This window comes from Saccopteryx bilineata, chromosome 3, assembly GCF_036850765.1.
Source record: "Saccopteryx bilineata isolate mSacBil1 chromosome 3, mSacBil1_pri_phased_curated, whole genome shotgun sequence".
NCBI lineage: Eukaryota > Metazoa > Chordata > Mammalia > Chiroptera > Emballonuridae > Saccopteryx > Saccopteryx bilineata.
Genome location: NC_089492.1, coordinates 306,528,856 through 306,534,855, shown reverse-complemented (window position 1 = coordinate 306,534,855; position 6,000 = coordinate 306,528,856). Strand labels below are relative to the sequence as shown.

Here is a 6,000-nt window from a genome sequence, read left to right as displayed (position 1 = left end):
TCCCCATGACCCCCCCCCCCTCAAACATAACTATTTCCTAGTCTATGATTGTCACCCCTCTACCCTCAGGGTTTCTCCAAACCTTGTTCTCTGTACAAAAGTTCCTTCCAGCTGTTCGCAACAGCAAGAAGCAAATGCAGCCCCTGGTGTTAGACTGCCAGGGTCAAACTGGACTGGGGTCCAGCAACCTTGCTATTTGAGCTCTGCCTAGGAGAGACTTCAGAGGCAAGACTCAAAATATCAGAGAAAGTTTATTTAGAGTCACACAGGTAGAAGAAATGGACATTAGAAGACAAGTTACGGAGGCAAAAGAAGAGGAGCTTAGCACAAAGAGAAAAAGGTGCGGGTAGGACAGGAGGAATGCAGAAGGGGACCTCCACGGTAAGGATGGTTAAGGGTGGAGATTTTAGGGGTGGTCCAAGGAAGGATCTCAGTAGAATACTCATCAGCTCTGCTGGCATGCTCTCAGGGTAGTGGGCTGTACTGACTGGGCACTGCCAGGGCCGGGTCAGCCCTGGGGAGCTTGTCTGATGATACTGATTTTCTGGACTTCCAGATGAACACAGCTGAAGTCTGGACCATTGTCCTTGCCTTGGTAACCTTCTGTACCCAGCCAATTGGTCCTTGCTCTGCTCATGTCCGTCAAACGGCGACTACAAAGCTAATTTCTACTAGAAAATGGGCGCAGATGACCTCATCAGAGGTTTGCCTTTTCCCAAGAATGAGTTCCGTGCTGTACGGACACCTCCAAATCCGGTAAGATGGTGGCGCCCACTGAGCGGTTTCCTAACTATATTGCACCGAATAAACATTGCTGCAATTTCAATTTTCTTTGCAGTTGCTGAAAGAGATTTACTCTATCCCAGTTTTGTGTTATATAACATTGTACACATATGTCTTTTTTTTTTTTAAATCAAGTGTTGAGGCACCAGGACATGTGGCGAGTTCAGTGACCTTGTATCGCCCCAGGCTTTTCTGCTGGCTAGGGGGGTGGGGAGGACAAAATTGGCCTCTGCCCTCCGTACAGCTGTGCTTCCAAGATGGTCGCCCCCACAGGGCACCGCGAGATGGCGCGGCCATGTTGCTTCTGAGCAAAGGCCGGAAATGCAGTTGTCTTAGTCTGCAGAAACGCCCGAATCCTGCAAGGGCCACCGTCTGGCGGTGATGAGGGAAGGCGACAAAGTTCAGCGAATTAAGTTCACCTGCTGGCGCTTGTGGTGATTTCTTAAGGAAATCAGGTCAGTGTCTGGTTCCCTGGGAGGTCAGTGGGTGGGGAGGGTCTGTCCAAGCCCCCTCGGCTGATGCAAGAGGCATTGCAGGGGAGCCCTAACCGGACCGTAATGGGGGGGTGCGCGTAAGAAAGGGGCGCCTGTGACCTCAGGCGGTGGCGCCGTGGTTAAAAATCTCCAGAGATCAAGGACTTAGTCCGGAGGGCACATTTGGGGGTTTGTTTCAGCGGTTAACTCTTTGGGGCTCAGGGACGGCGAACTGGAGGGTGGCGTCAGGGAGAGCTCCGTGTGGCTGGTGTTTGCTCTGCGGCCGGACGCTGGGTGACCTCTCCCCAGGCCGTGTGTCCGGGGTGTGAGTGGGCGTCCCGGGCGCACAGGCGCGTGGGGACCAATCGTTCGGCGGCCCGGACCCTGGCTACGGGCACAGATTTGATGTGTGTCCGGAGCCCTGCTGCCTTTCGGGTCCGAGGCCCCCCTTCTGCACTAGATCTGGCACCCGATCACTCCGTCTTCTAATCTGTCAGATATGAAAGTTTTTTGGTACGCCTGAAATAAACACAATATCGTTCGTCAACTGTAGTTGCAGAAAGAAATGTAAGTATTTTTTTTAAAAGAAAGAAAAGTTTTTGGTGAGATGCATGATCTGGAGATCCCTTAGATGAAGATCTAATCGTGGATTGTTTTCTGTTTAAGATGCAGCTCTTTTCTTTGTCCTCCTGCAAGCTTTCTACACACTTCTCTTGGCCATTTCTTTCCGGATTCTTTCTGATACGAGTAAAAGGTCATTGATTATCACTGTAACTTCGATTCCGAAGGATAATGCTTGTTAAAATTGTAGTATATTTAATGTTAGGCTTGGACGTTATTCAGATAAGCTTAACAACGTGATTTCATGTGAAAAACATTTACAGATTTTTTTAACATGTTAACTGGTGGTCTTTATAAGGGAATTAAAATAAGTATTTGCGTACATTTATAGGTAAAAGGATTAAATAGTATTTGTTAAGAACATTTTATGATTGTTCATTTACACATGGATTTGTCCCCTATCTTTCTCTTTCGTTGAGACTACTTTTTATGGAGTTGTGAAAGTGCTGTATTTTCTAACTCCTCTTTCCTTAAAATATTCTATAATATGAAATGAAAGAGCAATATATTTTAAATATTTTTTATTTTGTCACCTTTCTGAATTCCTACTATTACAGTACCTTTCTTGCCCGCACATTTAGTGTGAAAATTTGCAAACATACAGGAATATTGAAAGTATTTTAAATATTTTTTATCTAGATGCTAAAAATATTTTTTTCTTCGATTTTACCAGTTAGACTACTAGACTAGATTTTCCGGTTGACTAGCCCTCTAACTGTCTGCTCCTCGCTCCGTCTGTTGCTTGGGGGTTCGGTGCATTGCCAAAGTAAGTCACAGGTCTTTTTCATTACTCCATACTCTTCTGTAATCATATGATTAAGTAGAATTCTAATGGCCTCTAGTTTCTCTCTTTGTTTAGAATGAACAGAAATTTTATTTACAAACAATTTTGGCTCTCTGTGAAGCACAATGAAAATGACCTTCAGAATGAAATGAACCTACTTTTTCAATCTACATTCTGCCCTTGCTCATAGTATGTTTACTGTGACCTGTGTCTGGGTTCTTGTTATTAAAAAAAGAAGTTAGTCTCTCCCTCAGAGTTATTTTGAAAGTTAAGTAAAATACCTACATAGTGATCTATGATGGCAGAAACATCTTAGGGTGAAAAGAGTTGCTAATTTTCTCATATTTATGGATTTTTTTCTTGTGTAAAATTTGAACTTACAACTCATTTTTTTTCCTGCTCTTGTCTTTCTTTTAAGTAATGAAAACTTTTAAGTTTAGACACCTGTGTTAATAACCTAGCAATGGCAATGTTTTTAAACAATGAGTTTTTAAACATTTTTTTTTATTGACTTGAGACACACAACACACAATTTGTTATTCTGCTTATTTATGCATTAATTTGTTGATTCTGGTATGTGTTCTGAATGCAGACCGAACCTACAACCTTGGTGTATCAGAAAGGTGATCTTTACCAACTGAGCTACCTGGCCAGGGCGATAGCAATTTTATTTTAATTGTATAATGCTATCTTTTTCTGATTTAAAACATAAGAGCTCTTATGAAAAATGTTATAAAGAAACTAAAAATAACCTGTTTAATATTATATTGTCATTGATACTTTCTTTTCAGAAATATTTAGAAATGAAATTTTAGCTTACCAGTAATACTTTTGTAGTCTGTTTTCAATTCAATGTTAAATTATTCTAATGAAACATTCTACTGTTAAACACTGACACTTAACTTGTCTGTACTTTTCGGATGGTATAGAATTTTTCTGTAAACAATTTTGTGACCATCTACTTGACTAAAGGGTTACATACAGTCCGACCAGGTGGTGACACAGTGGATAGAGCGTCTGACTGGGATGCAGAGGGCTCAGGTTTGAAAACCCCGAGGCCCCATGCTTGAGCACAGAATCATCTGGCTTGAGTCCAAAGGTCACTGGCTTGAAGCCCAAGGTCGTTGGCTTGAGCCCAAGGTTGCTGACTTAGGCAATGGGTCACTAGCTCTGCTATAGCCCCCCCCCCCACTCCTGCCCCAGGTCAAGGCAGATATGAGAAAGCAATCAATGAACAACTAAGGTGCCGCAGTGAAAAATTGATGCTTCTCATCTCTCTTCCTTCCTTCCTGTCTGTCCCTATCTGACCTTTTCCCTGTCACTCTCTCTACCTGTGTCACACACACAAAAAGGAGCTATACAAGCATCTTAGGCAAATATGATACTAATAATTTGCCTTTTATATTCAAAAGTTAACTTTGATTCTTTTTTTAAACTGTGTTGCATCAGGTACTGTTTCTAGAACCAGTTTGTGGCAGAGACAGAAAGAGTCAGAGGAAAGACAGATAGGGGCAGACAGACAGGAAGGGAGAGAGATGAGAAACATTAATTCTTCGTTGCGGTTCCTTAGTTGTTCATTGATTGCTTTCTCATATGTGCCTTGACGGGGCTGGGGGGGCTACAGCAGACCAAGTGACCCCTTGCTCGAGCCAGTGACCTTGGGCTCAAGCTCGTGAGCCTTGCTTAAACCAGATGAGCCCACGCTCAAGCTGGCGACCTCGGGGTCTCAAACTTGGGTCCTCCTCATGCCAGTCCGGTGCTCTTTCCACTGCACCACCACCTGGTCAGGCTGACTCTTTTTTCTTTTTTTTGTATTTTTCTGAAGTTGGAAACAGGGAGGCAGTCAGGCAGACTCCCACATGCGCCCGACCAGGATCCACCCAGCATGCCCACCAGGGGGCGATGCTCCGTTGCAACCAGGGCCATTCTAGCGCCTGAGGCACAGGCCACAGAGCCATCCTCAGCACCTGGGCCAACTTTGCTCCAATAGAGCCTTGGCTGCGGGAAGGGAAGAGAGAGACAGAGAGAAAGGAGAGGGGGAGGGGTGGAGAAGCAGATGGGCGCTTCTCCTGTGTGCCCTGACTGGGAATCGAACCCTGGGACTCCTGCACGCCAGGCCGACGCTCTACCACTGAGCCAACTGGCCAGGGCCAGGCTGACTCTTGTTTCAGATGATCTTTTGGCTTTTCGGCTGTAATCTGGGATTGGGCAGCTAGAGCTCATGGATTAAATCTGGCCCAGTGCCTGTTTTTGTACTAGGGTTTTATTGGAACCCATCCTTACCTAAGTTTTTCTTTTATTTTTTTAAATTGATTTTTAGAGAGAGAGGAGTGAAAGAGAGAGAGAGAAGTGGGGAGGAAGAGGAAGCATCAACTCCCATATGTGCCTTGACCAGGCAAGCCCAAGGTTTCGAACTGGTGACCTCAGTGTTCCAGGTCGATGCTCTATCCCACCACAGGTCAGGCCTTACCTAAGTTTTTAAAAAGATTTTATTGCCAGGGAGTTTCTGGGTTACGACACAGTTCTGTTCTTATAACGGTGATGTAACCCGAATTTAGGTGTAAGTCAAAACACACCCTAACCGAAGTCATTTACCTTTCCTAACACAGCTGTAAAATCATAATCTAGATTTTAGCTGCTTCTGCAGCTGAACGAGGTCCTCAGTAAACAGCTCTTCTCCATGTGATGCCGATAGCTCTGTGACATCCTCAGCCTCCACCTCCAAATTAAACTGTTTACCTATGACAACAACCTTATCAGTGACAGCCTGCACGAACTCCTCAAAGCCATGAAAGTCATACACTAACTGGGGACACAGTTTTTCCACACATCACTTAAGTTTGTTCAACTCACTTCATCCCAGGCAAAAGCAATGTTTTTGTACAGCATTGTAAATATTATAAGACTTCCAGAAGTCTTTGAGTGTCAGGTTCTGAGTTGCATTAAGGGTCTTAGCAGATGTCCTATGGAGGCAGTAGGCCTTAAAAGAGGCAATGACCGCTTCGTCCATGGGCTGTAAAAGGGCAGTGGTATTAGTTGGAAGGTAAACCACCTTGACATTAGGGTTAAAGTTACTCAAGTGGGCAGGGTGACCAGGGGCATTGTCCAGTGTTGCGAACCAGCACGACTTGTAATTTTGCAGGTCTCAGGTGGGAGCGGGAAAGGATCAGAAAATAAACACAGAAAGAAAGAGGATGGGGTCAAGAGGACCCATTGCAGGCTGATGGCTTGCAAGAGCAAGTCTCCACCCCAACCCGCTTTATTTATGGGGCAGAGCAAAGTCATTAGCAAAACAAAGAGAGCTTAGATACAAAGTCACATTTCTGAGACAAACCAAGA

At 44.6% G+C, this 6,000-nt stretch overlaps 1 protein-coding gene across 1 annotated transcript in view; it reads left to right on the top strand.

Annotated features, from left to right (window-relative positions):
* Positions 1–587: 587 nt before the first annotated feature.
* LOC136332034 (zinc finger protein 615-like) overlaps positions 588–6,000 on the top strand; it is a 28,057-nt gene continuing 22,644 nt past the window's right edge. Inside the window, exons 1-2 of the mRNA XM_066271268.1 lie at positions 588–756; positions 1,120–1,238. The gene's annotated coding sequence lies outside the window, so the exon portion shown is untranslated. The remainder of the gene's footprint in view (positions 757–1,119; positions 1,239–6,000) is intronic.